Source organism: Loxodonta africana, chromosome 3 (genome assembly GCF_030014295.1).
Source record: "Loxodonta africana isolate mLoxAfr1 chromosome 3, mLoxAfr1.hap2, whole genome shotgun sequence".
Lineage (NCBI taxonomy): Eukaryota > Metazoa > Chordata > Mammalia > Proboscidea > Elephantidae > Loxodonta > Loxodonta africana.
The window spans coordinates 63,699,087-63,716,675 of record NC_087344.1 but is presented as its reverse complement, the minus strand read 5'-3'; the positions used below and the strand labels follow the sequence as shown (position 1 = coordinate 63,716,675).

At 38.8% G+C, this 17,589-nt stretch overlaps 1 protein-coding gene across 11 annotated transcripts in view; it reads right to left on the bottom strand.

Moving 5' to 3' along the window:
• The window catches only part of PHACTR4 (phosphatase and actin regulator 4), a 142,433-nt gene that overhangs the window by 34,513 nt on the left and 90,331 nt on the right, over positions 1 to 17,589 (bottom strand). The window contains exon 1 of one of the 11 annotated variants that reach the window (XM_023554427.2): positions 715 to 735. The exons of the other annotated variants lie outside the window; for them this stretch is intronic. The gene's annotated coding sequence lies outside the window, so the exon portion shown is untranslated. Of the gene's footprint in view, positions 1 to 714; positions 736 to 17,589 lie in introns of those variants that run through there. 11 annotated transcript variants of the gene reach the window in all.

The following is a 17,589-nucleotide window of genomic DNA, read 5'->3' as shown; positions in this document are numbered from 1 at the left end:
GTGAAGGAGGTGGGGGGATGGGTATGCAGGTGCTGGGAGCACGGCTGGCTGGGGTGGTCCTGGATGCCGAAGCCCTTTGGTGCTGCCGGCTCCCTAATTATGTGCAGTCACCACTGCGTCCCCACCAGCGCCTGAGGCAGGAGTGGAGGAGCCCTGGCAGTTGCTGCCCTGCATCAGGAGTGAAAGGCTGCACAGCTACTGGGGGGTGAATTAAGCCAGGAGGAGGAAAGAGAGGAGGAGGAGGAGGGGGGTTGGGATGCGCCCTGGAGATCCACTGCTCATTCACTCTGGGGGTTTGGGGTCTTTAAAAGCATTGGGGTAATAACAAGCAAAAGCAGAGCTTTTTCCCTTAAGAAAGAACCTTTAAGGGACCTCAGATGTATATGTGTTGGGATGTCACCTGAATGGACCTTATGTGGCGTGCATGACTGTAGAGGTGAGATTCCAAAGTTTGCCAATCTCAGTATTGCATCAGAGATAATCCTGATTTTATAGGTGTGACCAAAAAAAAAACACAGCTGACACGATAAATTTGCAGGATTGGAATGAAAGGCCACCAGCCCCTCATTATGACCACACATGCAGGACTAATTAGTTAGCTTTAATGATGGAGAAAGCAGCAGCCAAGGCTGGGCCAAGAATTAAAAAAAAAAAAAAAGTCAGGAAGGCAACAAAAAAAGCAGGAAGGCAACACAATACAATTTTGCACTCCACCTACTGTCCCAGGGTTTTCTGAAGAAGTCTAGAGGGGAAGAAAAAAAGAGTCATGTGGAATGACAGTCCAGGAATTAAAGTGACACCTCTATTTTATAGAAATATATCAAGAAACACATACTATGTTACAGTATGTGGTAAGTTAACATATTTACTGTAAAAATTTTCACATCTAAAGCAAACAGCACTTTTTTGGACAAGTAAAAGGGGCACAATACATGCACTAAACATCTCTCTTTTCTTTAATACTGTAGGTATTTTTCCTAAGAGAAAATACACAATTGACAAGCACTGATATTTTTGAGAAAGTTACCAAATTCAATCTTTTTTTTAGATAGGAGTCTAGGCAAGTCTGATTATAGATCTACACAATTGTAATTATCAGGGTGACTGCAGCAATGACTGCTGATGTATTCGTTTGCTGTGCCCAGAAGACTTAGTCAAAATAGTATCCTGATTACTAAAGTACACCACACTGAGGTGATCCTTTTCATCCTAATTGTATCACTTCCTTGAAGGCATTCCCTTCCTGGGTCTCAACTATTTTGTTTCTTTAAATGAAATGCTCTAGAATCTGATTATAACATTGGACCATATTAAAAATGTTTACTTGCCAGAGACATCAGAAGAACGGCTGTCATAACAATTTCCCTCAATGGTACCCTGGGACCGGTCCTAAGAACAGTACTAGGGTGAACACAGCATTGCTTTAAGAGTTGGTGCTATAAGACAGTATTCTCCTGATTATGAAATGTCATTAAGAACTGATGACATTTCTGAACATTCATACTATAATATTTAACATATGTTAATCCAAGACATAGGCAATCTCAGAAATTGAGCTGTATAACACAAGCTGTTCATTCTCAAATAGCAGTCATACTTGTAGAGGCAAGGAAGGACTGAAACTTTAAATCTCAGCTAACTTACCACTGGGTGAATTTCACTCAGTTCCAAAAGAAACACAGAAAAATGCCTGTTTGGTTAAAAGTATTATGGAATATCCAAATTAAAAAAATATAGACTAACAATATGAAAGACAACATTACTAGTGCTGTGTGATACTTTTGCAAAGAAAAATGACCAATAAGCTTTAAAAATTGAGAAGGTAACATATTCACATGTAAGTTCCTGTCTTTAAAGTCCTCAAATGAAATATATTCGATCCAGTCCATCTTCACGTATCTTCTGGGATATCTGATCAATTCTAGAGTTGGAATTAGTTCACCCCCCCTTTTTTTTTTTTTAATAATTTTTATTGTGCTTTAAGTGAAAGTTTACAATTCAAGTCAGTCTCTCACATATAAACTTATATACACCTTACTATATACTCCCACTTACTCGCCCCCTAATGAGCCAGCCCGCTCCCTCCTTCTAGTCTCTCCTTTCGTGACCGTTTAGCCAGTTTCTAACCCTCTTCTATCCTCCCATCTCCCCGCTAGACAGGAGCTTCCAACATAGTTTCAACTGTCCACCTGGTACAAGTAGCTCACTCCTCATCAGCATCTCTCTCCAACCCATTGTCCAGTCCAATCCATGTCTGATGAGTTGTCTTCGGGAATGGTTCCTGTCCTGGGCCAACAGAAGGTTTGGGGACCATGACCGCCGGGATCCTTCTAGTCTCAGTCAGACCATTAAGTCTGGTCTTTTTATGAGAATTTGGGGTCTGCATCCCACTGCTCTCCTGCTGCCTCAGAGGTGCTCTGTTGTGCTCCCTGTCAGGGCAGTCAGTGGTTGTGGCCGGGCACCATCTAGTAGTTTGCCCCCTTTTAAATCTTCATTATAAACTTGAATAGTATTTCTTATGTATGTGTCACCTTTCTCTTTCAGATTCAAAACAACAATATCATATTCTTTCAAACATATTTACACCTGCCAGCATATGAACTCAAAACAGATGTTTTAAAAGTGTAGCATACACAGAAAATGTCAACAGCTCATGATATTAATTAATGTGTCCACAGCCACATCTATTGCTTAGAACAGCCCTCCTCTTTATGTAGAAAACTCTAGTCGCTGAATATAAGAAACAAAAAGAAGTTTTTTTCTTTGTTGCTCCATGGAAATGTTCTTCATTTTCATGTTTACAAAACTTTTAGAAATGGATACGCCTCTTGCCTCATGTAGTGTGATTCAGCTCCACCCAGCCCTGCCCCGGTTATCACCCCAAATTCATTCATTCATATTCTCTTCTCCACTTCCCTCCATAACATATGCCCATGCATGCATATATGCATCTCTTAGGCAACAGAACCTTATTTCAGTAACTTCCAAATCTGTATAACACTCAGAATCAGGCCAGCTGCCTTTTCAAAATAAAGACTCTCCAAGGGGTGAGGTCTAAGAATCTAAAATTTCCCAGTAATTCTTATGATCAGCCAAGTTTGTTATACCCAGTCACAGATTATCATCTGGAAATTTCATGCATGTTAAAAGAGACAGAGGCAGACCATTTCTGGCTGTAAACTACTTCTGTGTTGAACAAGAATAAACTAGAAAATTATGGTATCATTCTAGTGTTTTCTATTCAGCAAGGTATTCCCAGGAAGGAACTGTGAGGGTCTTCCCTGTGTTTCCTAGTCTCAGATACAGTTCAAATAAAAAATAAACAACAACATAGTTTCTGTTTTTGTTTCCAGATTTATAGTATTTTATCTTCCATGTGCAGAGTCCCTGGATGGCGCAGTTAAGCTCTCAACTACGAGCCAAAGGCCTGCCATCTGCTTCAAAAGGTCATAACCTTGAAAACCCTATGGAGCAGTTCTACTCTCCCCACACATGGGGTTGCCAAGAGTCAGAATCGGCTCGTTGGCAACTAACAAAATAACAACATGTTCTATGCGCACTTGAAGAGAAAGTGCATTTTGCAGTTGCTGGGTGTAGTGTTTTATACATGCTAAGCAGGTCAAGTTGATTATTCATGTGGTACAAATCACTAATATTCTTTGTCATTTGTTGTAGGCTTTTTTTTTTTTTTCTATCAATTACTGAGAGGTATGTTTCCTCCAAGGATCAAAGTGGAGTGGGTTTGTGTCTCTTCTTTAAGCTCTCTTAATTTTTGCTTTAAATACTTTGAAGTTAATTTAAGGTTATTATATCTTTCAGTTGAATTGACCCTTTTAAACATTATAAAATTTCCTGTCATTCTAGCAACACTTTTGCCCTGATGTTATTTTTCTATTCAGTTTGACAATCACTGACTTAAAAAAAATTTTTATTGTGGTGAAAATATACATAACAAAACATATGCCATCGCAACAATTTCTACATGTACAATTCAATAGACAATCATTGACCTTTAATTGGAGTGTTTAATCCATATACATTTCATATTTTTACAGATATAATTGGGTTTAAGTCTACCATCTTGCTATGTTTTCAATTTGTCTCATTTGTTTTGCGCATACTTGACCACAATTTACCTTAAATTAGTAATTTTACTGCTTCCCAACAAGGCAAGAAACTTGTAACCATTTAAGCTACCTCCTACCTGCCTTTTGTGCTATTGTAGTTGTATATTTTACTTCTGTACACATGTAACATTAAATGCAGAAAACATTATTATTCTTATTATTTTAACATAACATATTCTTTTACATTTCCTACATATTTGCCCTTTCAGACACTCTTAATTTCTTCCTGTAATTTTGTGCTTCCATCCAGGACAGCTTATTTCATCTTAATTTTTGAAGGGTATCTTCACTGAGTATAGTATTCCAGGTTGGGAGGTGTTTTTGTTTTGTTTTAATTTCAGTACTGCTTTTCTTTATGTGTTTCAGTTTGCATACTTCCTATTCGCCTGTAGAGTTCACTAATTCTATTTTCTGCTCTGTCCAGTCTTCTGTTAAACCTACCCAATGAGTTCTTAATGTCCAGATAATACATTTCTCAGTTCCGGAATGTCCATGAGTCTTTGCAGACACCAATTCTGTTAAAAATTCCCATTTTTCTTTCATATTTGTCCATCTTTTCCTCTATTTTCTTCAAAATATATTAATATTAATCATAATTATTTTAAGGTCTTTGATAATACCATTTTTTTTTTTTTAAAAATCACCTTTGGGTCTGCTTTTAACTTTTTTTTCCTTCTTGATTACTGGTCATATTTTCCTGTTTCTTTGCAAGTATATTTATCTTACTAGGGTATCAGACATTGTTTAAAAAAGAACCATAGAGGTTCCAAATATCTTCCTATACCAAGTGTTCTCTCTTTTCTTTGTTAAGCAGAAAGAGTGAGACGATAATTACTTCAATCTAACCAGGAATTGAGCTGGGTCAGGAGTGAACTACAGTAACAGTAAGACTCAGTGCTCCTCTGGATCCTCCTCACCCAGGTATCTGAGAGCCTGGTAGTTTTTACTCTTCTCAGCCCCAAGAAAGTCTCTTTCCCCTCTGGAATTTTAGCTCATTTAAATTCTCAAAATGATGAAGTAAAAGAGCTGAACAGAAGATTTCGAAGGGGGGCTCAACAAGACAAAGTATTATGAGGACATGTGCAAACACCTGGAAATAGAAAGCCAAAAGGGAAGAACACGCTCAGCATTTCAAGCTGAAAGAATTTAAGAAAAAATTTGAGCTTTGAGTTGCAATACTGAAGAATTCTATGAGGAAAATATTAACGCAGTAAGCATCAAAAGAAGATGGAAGGAATACACAGAATCGCTATACCAAAAAGAACTGGTCGATGTTCAGCCATTTCAGGAGGTAACAGACGATCAGAAACCAATACTAATGAAGGAAGAAGTCCAAGATGCACTGAAGGCACTGGTGAAAAACAAGGACCCGGGAATTAACAGAATAGCAATTGAGATGTTCCAGCAAATAGGTGCAGCACTGGAAGCGCTCACTCGTCTATACCAAGAAATCTGGAAGACAGCTACCTGGCCAACCGACTGGAAGAGATCAGTATTTATGCCTATTTCCAAGAAAGGTGATCCAACCAAAGGCAGAAATTATTGAACGATATTAATATCATATGCAAGCAAAATTTTGCTGAAGATCATTCAAAAGCGGCTACAGCAGTATATCTATAGGCAACTGCCAGGAATTTAAGCTCGATTCAGAAAATACCAGAAAGATGTTTAACCTGTGTTCTACTGACTATTCTAAGGAATTCAACTGTGTGGATCATAACAAATTATGGATAACACTGCGGAGAATGGGAATTCTGGAACACGTAATTGTGCTCATGAGAAATCTGTACATGCATCAGGAGGCAGTCGTTCAAAGAGAACAAGGGGATAACTGCACGGTTAAAGTCAGGAAAGGTGTGTGTCAGGGTTGTATCCTTTCACCACACCTACTCAATCTGTATGCTGAGCAAATAATCTCAGAAGCTGGACTACATGAAGAAGAACGAGGCGTCAGGATTGCAGGTAGACTCATTAACAATTTGCTGGTACTCCTTCCCTTCCTCTAGGGTCTGTTTCCCAGGGTCTAGTAACTAGTATTTACTGCAAAGCTAGTTGCCCATCTTGCAGTATTGTTTCACAGGTCACAGCTGAATACTAGCTTGTTGAATACTAGCAGTGAACAATAGGAAATGGAAATTTTAAAATACAGTACCATTTACAATGTTGTTAGGTGCCGTGCAGTTGGTTCTGACTCAGAGCAACCCTGTGCACAACAGGATGAAACGCTGCCTAGTCCTACGTCATCCTTATAATCGTTGTTACGCTTGAGCCCATTGTTGCAGCCACTGTGTCAGTCCACCTTGTTGAGGGTCTGCCTCTTTTCCGCTGACCCTATACTTTCCCAAGCATAATGTTGTTCTCCAGGGACTGATCCCTCCTGACAACATGTCCAAAGTATGTAAGATGCAGTCTCATCATCCTTGCTTCTAAGGAGAATTCTGGTTGTACTTCTTCTAAGACAGATTTGTTCGTTCTTTTGGCAGTTCCTGGTATATTCAATATTCTTTGCCAACACCACAATTCAAAGGCAGCAATTCTTCTTCGGTCTTTATTCACTGACCAGCTTTCCCATGCATATGATGCGATTGAAAATGCCATAGCTTGGGTCAGGCACACCTTGGTCTTCAAGGTGACGTCTTTGCTCTTCAACACTTTAAAGGGGTCCTTCGCAGCAGATTTACCCAATGCAACGCGACTTTTGATTTCTGGACTGATGCTTCCAATGCTGTTGATTGTGGATCCAAGTAAAATGAAATCCTTGACAACTTCAATCTTTTCTCCGTTTACCATGATGTTGCTCATTGGTCCAGTTGTGAGGATTTCTGTTTTCTTTATGTTGAGGTGCAATCCATACTGAAGGCTATAGTCTTTGATCTTCATCAGTAAGTGCTTCAAGCCCCTTTCACTTTCGGCAAGCAAGGCTGTGTCATCTGCATAACGCAGGTTGTTAATGAGTCTTCCTCCAATCCTGATGCCCTGTTATTCTTCATATAGACCAGTTTCTCATATTATTTGGCCATCATACAGACTGAATAGGTATGGTTAAAGAATACAATCCTGATGCACAACTTTCCTGACTTTAAACCAATCAGTATCCCCTTGTTCTGTCCAAACAACTGCCTCTTGATCTATGTAAAGGTTCATCATGAGTACAATTAAGTGTTCTGGAATTCCCATTCTTTGCAATGTTATCCATAATTTGTTATGATCCACACAGTCGAATGCCTTTGCATAGTCAATAGAACACAGGTAAACATTCTTCTGGTATTCTCTGCTTTCAGCCAGGATCCATCTGACATCAGCAATGATATCCCTGGTTCCATGTCCTCTTCTGAAACCAGCCTGAATTTCTGGCAGTTGCCTGTGGACACACTGCTGCAGCCATTTTTGAACGATCTTCAGCAAAATTTTCCTTGTGTGTGATATTAATATTGTTCCATAATTTCCACATTTGGTTGGATCACCTTTCTTGGGAACAGGCATAAATATGGATCTCTTCCAGTCAGTTGCTCAGGAAGCTGTCTTCCATATTTCTTGGCATAGACGAGTGAGCACCTCCAGTGCTGCATCTGTTTGTTGAAACATCTCAATTGATATCCCATCAATTCCCGGAGCCTTGTTTTTTACCAATACCCTCAGGGCAGCTTGGACTTCTTCCTTCAGTACCATCGGTTCCTGATCATATGCTACCTCTTGAAATGGTTGAACATCGACTAATTCTTTTTGGTATAATGACTCTGTGTATTCCTTCCATCTTCTTTCGATGCTTCCTGCGTCATTTAATATTTTCCCCACAGAATCCTTCACTATTGCAACTCAAAGCTTGAATTTTTCCTTCAGTTCTTTCAGCTTGAGAAACGCAGAGCATGTTCTTCCTGTTTGGTTTTCCATCTCCGGCTCTTTGCACATGTCATTATAATGCTTTACTGTGTCTTCTTGAGACGCCCTTTGAAATCTTCTGTTCAGTTCTTTTACTTCATGATTTCTTCCTTTTGCTTTAGCTGCTTGACGTTTGAAAGCAAGTTTCAGAGTCTCCTCTGACATCCATCTTGGGCTCTTCTTTCTTTCCTGTCTTTTCAATAACCTCTTGCTTTCTTCACGTATGATGTCCTTAATGTCATTCCACAACTCGTCTGGTCTTCGGTTACTCGTGTTCAATGCATCAAATCTATTCTTGAGATGGTCTCTAAATTCAGGTGGGATGTACTCAAGGTCATATTTTGGCTCTTGTGGACTTGCTCTGATTTTCTTCAGTTGAAGCTTGAACTTGCATATGAGCAATTGATGGTCTGTTCCACAGTTGGTCCCTGGCCTTGTTCTGACTGATGACATTGAGCTTTTCCATTGTCTCTTTCCACAGATGTACTCAATTTGATTTCTGTGCGTTCCATCTGGAGACATCCATGTGTATAGTCGCTGTTTATGTTGATGAAAGAAGGTATTTGCAGTGAAGAAGTCGTTGGTCTTGGAAAATTCTATCATTCGATCTCCGGCATTGTTTCTATCACCAAGGCCATATTTTCCAACTACTAATCCTTCTTCATTTCCAATTTTCGCATTCCAATCACCAGTAATTATCAATGCATCTGGATTGCACGTTTGATTGATTTCAGACTGCTGAAAAAAACTTCTATTTCTTCATCTTTGGCCCTAGTGGTTGGTGAGTAAATTTGAATATTAGTTGTATTAACTGGTCTTCCTTGTAGGCGTATGGATATTACCCTATCACTGACAGCATTGTACTTCAGGATAGATCTTGAAACGTTCTTTTTGACGATGAATGTAACACCATTCCTCTTCAAGTTGTCATTCCCAGCATAGCAGACTATTTATGATTGTCCAATTCAAAATGGCCAAAACCAGTCCATTTCAGCTCACTAATGCCTAGGATATGGATGTTTATCCGTTCCATTTCATTTTTGACGATTTCCAATTTTCCTAGATTCAGACTTCGTACATTCCAGGTTCCAATTACTAATGGATGTTTTCAGCTGTTTCTTCTCATTTTGAGTCGTGCCACAGCAGCAAATGAAGGTCCTGAAACCTTTACTGCATCCATGCCATTAAAGTTGACTCTACTTTGAGGAGGCAGCTCTATCCCGGTCATCTTTTGAGTGCCTTCCAACCTGGGGGGCTCATCTTCTAGCAGTATATCAGACAATGTTCCACTGCTATTCATAAGGTTTTCACTGGCTAACGCTTTTCAAAAGTAGACTGCTGAGACTTTCTTCCTAGTCTCTTAGTCTGGAAGCTCAGCTGAAACCTGTCCTCCATGGGTGACCCTGCTGGTACCTGAATACCGGTGGCATAGCTCCCAGCATCACAGCAACACACAAGCCTCCATAGTACAACAAACTGACAGACGTGGGGGATTTAGATCATTACTGTATATTATTTTTATATCAGGTTTTTCGTTTTTATTCATAAATCATAGCTTGTATTTGCATTCTTTCTTCACAGGCTGCTATACACCATACTTCTTTAGATCTCAGTACAAGTTCAGACAGAATCTTCTTGCTGTTGATAAGGTTATGTGGGAGAGACAGACAGGACTCCAAAGTCATACTCTCAGGCACTTTGGTGGAGACTAGCCAGGGAGTGCTCTGGGAACTCAACTTTTAGCCATTCAAGAGCAACACCCATAACTGATTAAAATAATGCTGATCAAGTTCTTCCTACCCACTCTTTGTTCAGGTGTCTGCTACAAGAAATAAATCCTAAATCAAGGGAGTATTCTCTTACTTTCCCTTCTTAATTCTCAATGTATCTTTAAGAAGGGAATGTGTAGGAACTGAAAGTAGAGGACTAGTGTTAATTAAAATTCATTAGGAAGACCTACTCAACGTCTGCCTAAATCCAATCTTGAGGAGTCTATGAAACAGGAACTGCTCTCCCATTATCAAATCCTTTTGGATATAATTATTTTATTATCTAACTAGGTATTATTTATAACTAGAATAGTGGCCAGGCCCATGCACTTACTAAAAAAATTTTTTTAAATTCCAACTTCATATAAACTATATGAGACTATTTTTCTTTAATAAAAACCTAAGTTCTCATGATAATTACACAAAATTTTAGAAAACTCAGCTTTAGAAGCTGCCCAAAGATGTTATTTTTGATAGTGTCAATTAGGGATATGAATAAATAAAATGAAAATTTTATATAATACAATATTATACAACTATTAAAACTAAGTTTCAAGGAAAAAACTAAGTTTTTAGAGTATTTGTGTCAAAATGGTTATACCATAATGCTAGGTTAAAAAATAGAACATAAATTTATATAAAAACTATATATATCACATCTAAGTCAATTGCCAAAATAAATTCTATTAAGAAAACATTCTGCATCCCACTTTGAAGTGTGGCGTCTGGGGTCTTAAATGCTAACAAGCGGCCATCTAAGATGCATCAATTGGTCTCAACCCATCTGGATCAAAGGAGAATGAAGAACACCAAGGTCACACTGTAATAATGAGCCCAAGAGAAGGAAAGAGCCACATGAACTAGAGACTTTCATCATCCTGAGACCAGAACTAGATGGTGCCTGGCCACAACTGATGACTGCCCTGACAGGGAACACAACAGAGAACCCCTGAGGGAGCAGGAGAACAGTGGGATGCAGACCCCAAATTCTCATAAAAAGACCAGACTTAATGGTTTGACTGAGACTATAAGAATTCTGGCGGTCATGGTCCCCAAACCTTCTGTTGGCCCAGGACAGGAACCTTTCCAGAAGGCAACTCATCAGACATGGAAGGGACTGGACAATGGGTTGGAGAGAGATGCTGATGAAGAGTGAGCTACTTGTATCAGGTGGACACTTGAGACTATGTTGGAAGCTCCTGTCTAGTGGGGAGATGGGAGGGCAGAGGGGGTTTAGAAACTGGCAAAATGGTCACGAAAGGAGAGACTGGAAGGAGGGAGCGGGCTGGCTCACTAGGGGGAAAGTAAGTGGGAGTATGTAGTAAGGTGTATGTAAGTTTATATGTGAGAGACTGTCTTGATTTGTAAACTTTTACTTAAAGCACAATAAAAATTATTAAAAAAGCAAAAACTATATATATCACATTCTCTAAACTATGCTAAAATATGTCAAAAAGAAGAATGAAAGACAGTAAGTCAAAATTTAAGTATCTTGTAGTGGTAGGATTATGGCAGATTTATTTTTCTTTCTAGTTTTCTACATTTTTTGCATTTTTCTTTTTACAACAAAACTTCATAGCTTTTATAATTGGAAAACAGTCAAATTAACTACTTTTTACAATGGCAAGTGGCAGCTTTCAAACCACGATGGTCAATAAATCAAGTCCAGTATATACGTAAATGCACAAAAGAAAAACAATTCTTCCTAAACGCTAAAACCAAAACCCACTCCCACTGAGTGGATTCCAACTCATAGTGACCGCACAGGACAGAGTAGAATTGCCCCATAGGGTTTCCAAGGCTATAAATCTTTACGGAAGTGAAGCAGACTGCCACAGCTTTCTCCTATAGAGCAGCTGGTGGGTTCGAACTGCCAACCTTTTGGTTAGCAGCTAAGCACTTAACCACTGTGACAAAAAGAAATTATTTCCCACATGAAACTGTAGCTTAACAAATGTATAACACATATTTTTATCAAAAAAAAAAAGAAAGCAGCTGCTGAGGCTGTTTATGTACAACCAAACACCTCATGGGATTTGGTTTCTTGGTTTGGAGGTTTAGGGCCATGGTTTCCCAGGATATCCCAGTTAATTGGCTTAATATTATGTTTAGTGTTTCTTTGTTCTATCTTCTAGTTCATTGTGTAGTGCCCGGGATCATAAAAAGCCTGCAAGTGGCCTTCCAAACTACAACTGGTCTGTATTCACCTGGAGCAACAGAGGAAGGCAAATCAGGAGGAAGAGGAGAAGAAAATGGAATGTGTGGCTAGCTGCCTCCGTGAACAACTGCCTCCTCTGCCAGGAGATCAGAAGAACTAGATGGTGCCCCCAAAAAACCAAACCCACTGCCATTGAGTCAGTTTTGACTCATAGCAACTCAGTGGGGTGCCCGTACCCTGTTGCTGCTGAGTTGATCCCGACTTATAGCAACCCTATAGCATACAACTGGCCTGCACCATGGGGTTTCCACGTAGCAGCTGGTGGACCTGAACTGTCAACCTTTTGCTCAGCAGCTTGAGCTCTTATCCACTGCACTACCAGGGCTCTACAGGGTGCCCAGCTACCACTAATTAACATTTTGAACAAAGGTTCTATAGAAGAATCTTGATCAAAGGGGGGAAAATACAAAAAACAACTTCAAATTCTCATGGACTCTAGACTTTCTAGAGCCACGGGGGCTGGATGAACCCCTGAAGTTACCGCCCAGAGATAATCTTTAAATCTTAAACTAAGACTATCCCCTGAAGTCTTCTTCAAACCAACAACAGTTTAGCTCAATTAGTAAAGAATGTCTGCCTTGAGCATTGTGCTCTTTTATGAACTATCTATATGGAATTAAATTGACATCAGCAACTCGAAAGGTTAGATAGGAAACTTGAGGGGTGGTGAGTTTATGTTAATGGCGGAGGAACAACTGGGAAAAGGAGGGCAAGAATGGTTTTACGACTTGAAGAATGTAAGCAATGTCACTGAACTGTACATGCAGCAACTGCTGAATTGGTGAATGTTCTGCTGTGTATAGTCTCAACAATGAAATAAAAGAAAATCACAGCCTGAAGTATTAAGCAAATTAAACTATTCAAGGATATCGGATTACTCTGGTTTCTGGACTAGTGACAAATGTTAAAGTGGATTACCCGAACTATACTTTCTAATCCTACATTCACGATAATTCAGATTTTAAATGTTCTTTTAAGTATATTTTCCTAGTTTGCCATGAGTGTAATCTTGAGCTAAAGGAATTAGAGACCAAATTTAATAATGATTTAAATCCACTAGATGCAAGCTTTTTAGCTGTAGAATGAAGGGTTTTAAAGTATGCTCAAATCCTTGATAGCAGTGATTGACTACAATTGACTGAAAACACTAATGTCCATAACATTCTTTTTTAAAAACTTGACTCTGTAATGCTTTATTTTATTGTACTTTAGGTGAAAGTTCACAGAGCAAATCAGTTTCCCATTTGATAGTTTATACATAAAGTGTTCCATGACATTGGGTGCATTCCCCACAACATGTCAGCACTCTCCCCATTTCTGCCCTGGGTTCCATGCTTTCTTTCATCTGGATTTTCTATCCCTTCCTGCCCTCTCATCTTTGCTTTTGGGCGAATGTTGCCCTTTTAATCTTGTATAATTGATTGTTCTAAGGAGCCTATTCCTTTTGGTGTTACTGTTGTTTATATTATGGGCTTGTTTATTGTTTGGCTGAAAGGTGGTCTCTGGGAATGGCTTCAGTTCCAGGTCAGAAGGGTGTCTTAGGACCACAGTTGCAGGGGTTCCTCCAGTCTCTGTCAGACCAGTAAGTCTGATCTTTTTTGTGAATGCAATTTTTTGTTCTACATTTTTCTCTCACTGTGTCCGGGACCCTCTGTTGCGATCCCAGTCAGAGCAGTCGGTAGTGGTAGCCGGACATCACCTAGTTCTTCTGGTCCTGGGATTGTGTAAGCTGTAGTTCATGTGATCCATCAGTCCTTTGGACTAATTGCTCCCTTGAGTTTTTGGTTTTCTTCAATCTCCTTTGCTCCGGACAGGAAGAGACCAATAGATGAGCCGCCTGCAAGATTTTAAGATCCCAAATGCTACTCGTCAAAGTAGGGTGCAGAACATTATCTTTATGAACTATGTTGTGTCAATTGATATAGATGTCCTCCATCCATAACATTCTTAACTAGTAACCAGTTGACTAAGCCATGGAGAACCCATGTGTGTCAGAGTAGAACTGTGCTCTTTATAGGGCTTTCAATGGCTGATTTTTTGGAAGTAGCGCATCATGCCTTTCTTCCAAGGTGCCTCTGAGTGGATTTGAACCCCCAACTTTTTGAGTAGCAGCTGTGTGTGTTAACCATTTGTACCGCCCAGGGACTCCATAGCATTCTTAAGATCCATTAAAACTGGCACACTAGTTCAAGCTTCTTATTACGAATTTTTGCCTGACAGGAAGAAGATTTCATTATATCTCTCAGAAAACAGTGGTAGAAATGATACAATTAAAAAATATACTTGAGTATCTAGAAACCATGCTTTTTTTAAAAAATGAAATAATTATGCCTCAAATTTGTTCTATACATACTCATAAAGGACTGAGAAAGGTGAGCCTGAAGATGTTTATCAGCAAATTTGTACATCAACCATTTGTTCTCAAAATCTCCGATTTTATGACCAGTCTCCTTCCATTTCCAATTTAACAGAAGAAATACAGGCTTGGAGTCATATTTCGATATCCCATTGTTTCTGCTTAAACTAGCTATGGCATTTAAAATGGCCTCACGAACCCATTCTGTTTTCTATTATGAAAGCTAGCACAAGGTAGTCTCCTTCCTTGTTTCTCTTTGTCAGAAAACATGGTGCAGGATGCTGGTTATAGTTTTATAATTACGTGTTCCAAAGAAAACACTTTTTTCCTTTGGTCATGCAGCTGCAGGCCACTAGGAAAGCATATCACTGGTTGGAAATCTTGATGTTTTTTGGAGGGGGTGGAGGCTAGGAAAGGAAGATAACTAACCAAATTATAGTTTGGTTGTTTCCTGACGAGCAGTACCTTGAAACCATGCCCTGGCATTTAAACTATTTATTCCCTCCTTTGAGTTGTAGCACCTCACATTTCATAGGCTGGCTTTTATATCATTTATCAGGCAGAATTCTAGTAAATCTTTCTTCAACCATTAGATTTTTCCTGCTCAACTTTTAAATCAAATTTCTGGCTCAAATTAGTCATTTCACATGAATTTCATGGGTGATTTTTAAACAAATGTACAAATGCATGTTATTAAAAAAATACTTCACACTTTTCATCTTCAAAAAATTTTGTAAATATTCATTAACTGTTCACTCTAAGTACATCACACCTACATAACTTGCTGGGGGTAATGGATAAAACAGGACTAAACAATACACTCTAGGTCAAAGATAGTGTTCATTCTAGAATCAGATTTACAACCAATTATTAATCATCCACGTTAGAAATCAAGGTAAGGTACAGGCATCCTGAGTCCACAGAACACTTAATTTTCAACCTATCCATCGATACCCTTTCCCCTTTACCAGGCTTGGTAACAAGTGACAAAATTATTGGGTCTGAGTTCTACCTCTATGTCTTACACCATATCATGTTTTTAAAGATATTTAGGTTTAAAGTGTACAAAGTTCTCCTATTTTACCCATAAAAATTTTATATAGTCATTATTTATCCAAAATTTAAAAATCTATAGTTTTGCTCCAAAGGAGACACACTAAAGTCTCAAAAGTACCAAATACTTCTTATACTTCTAAAATACCATTCACAATATAATGGTTCTCTCTGCTTAATTATATTTTATGCCCACCTAGCTAGAAACAGACCTTACTTTAAACAGCACTGTAACAGTATTAGAACTTTAAATGGAGAACACCAGTTTACGGTACTTTTTTTCTTATGCTACTGTACTTACTCATACTTGTCTTCTAAAAGAGGATTTTTTTTTAAAGAACTGTTTCAGAAAACTACAATAAAACTACAGAAAGCAAAACCTGCTTCTAAAAAACAAAGCAAAAGCAGGCTTTGTCTAGAGAAGGCCAGTAACTTCCCTTCTATATATTGCACAGCTCTAGCCCTCGGGAATTACAACTGGGGAAAGCACTTGAGAAGACAGGGAGCTGGCAGGTCTCTCTTTCCACTTGCAGGTACACTTAAGTCTGAGAATCCAACTCTAGAAGATTATAGTTTTCTGACCAAAACTGCATCAAAAGGAGTGATGATGCTGCCTTATTCCTGGCAACCTGCTGTGAATACTTTTTTTCATAAAAATTACAAGTTGAAGTTTTTTTTTGTTTTTTGTTTTAATGCGGTGAGGGGCCAGAATATAAGATATTCCCTCAGGAAAAGAAAACGAACTTTCTGAAATTTACCTGTAAGTAGAAGAGGGGATATGTGGTTCTGACAATAGGCTATTTGGAAAAATTCACTGGAGCAGAAAAAGTGGCCAACAATTTTTGGTTGTTATTCAGCATTTGATAACAGGAAATCCTTTCAGGGGTCCATCATAGACTCTGCATTGGTAAATCCTCCTGAATCCTGAATTTCATGGGGAAAAGCATGCCTGTTCTTTCTTTCTCAGAGAAAAGCATTTATTGTTAGACTCAGGTATGTATGAGAAATGTCTGATAATTTTGATGACCAAATACTACTGTCTTCCCCCAAAGTCCTATAAACTGCCTTATTATTTTTAACTAATCCGTCTATTATTCACTAGCATATTTTTATTTAGCTATATTAAATTTTATTCATCCAGCAACGAATACTGATTTTGCCTTTGAATTACATTTTTTTTTTTAATTGTACTTTAGATGAAGGTTTACAGAGCAAATTAGTTTCTCATTAAACAATTAATACACATACTGTTTTGTGACATTGGCTGCCAACTTCACAACATGTCAACACTCTCCCCTTCTCGACCTTGGGTTCCCCATTACCAGCTTTCCTGTCCCCTCCTGCCTTCTTGTCCTGTCCCTGAGCTGCTGTGCCCATTTGGTCTCATTTTGTTTTATGGGCCTGCCTAATCTTTGGCTGAAGGGTGAACCTCAACAGTGACTTCAGTACGGAGTTTAAAGGGTGTCCTAATTATGATATATTTCTAAATAACTTTCTCCCAAACTACTGCTAACATCATGAGGGTGAGAATCCATAACTACAAATTTCAGAACAAAATGATGATAGAAAGGAATATAGAAGAGAGGAAATAATACCATAATATAGTATCTTTTAAAGCAAAATGTCCCTATGTAAAAGAAAAGTGGGAAATACGGGCTACCTACTAAAAAAAAAAAAAAAAAATTTTTTTTTTTTTAGTAAAAGAAAGATAAATGAAGCAACAAAAAAGAGAAGAGGAAAAAAAAAGTTAGAGAGGGGGAATGTTGTTGTGTGCTGTTGAGTCAATTCCAGCTCACAGTGACCCTGTAGGACAGAGGACAACTGCCCCATACGGTTTCCAAGGCTGTAATCTTTTTGGAAGCAGACCTCCATATCTTTCTCCCACAGAGCAGCTGGTGGGTTTGAACTGCCAGTCTTTTGGTTAGTAGGTGAGTGCTTAACCACTATGCCATCAGGACTCCAAACTTGTTGCCGTTGAGTTGATGCGAACTCACAGCGCCCCTACAGAAAAGAGTAGAACTGCTCCATAGGGTTTCAGAGGAGTGGCTGATGAATTCGAATTGCTGACCTTTTGGTTAGCAAAACGCTCTTAGCCACTATGCCACCAGGGCTCCAGAGAAGGGGAATCGAAGGGCAGGAAAAAGGAGAGTTCAAAGCTCTATAGTTGGGTAAAAAACCAAAACTCAT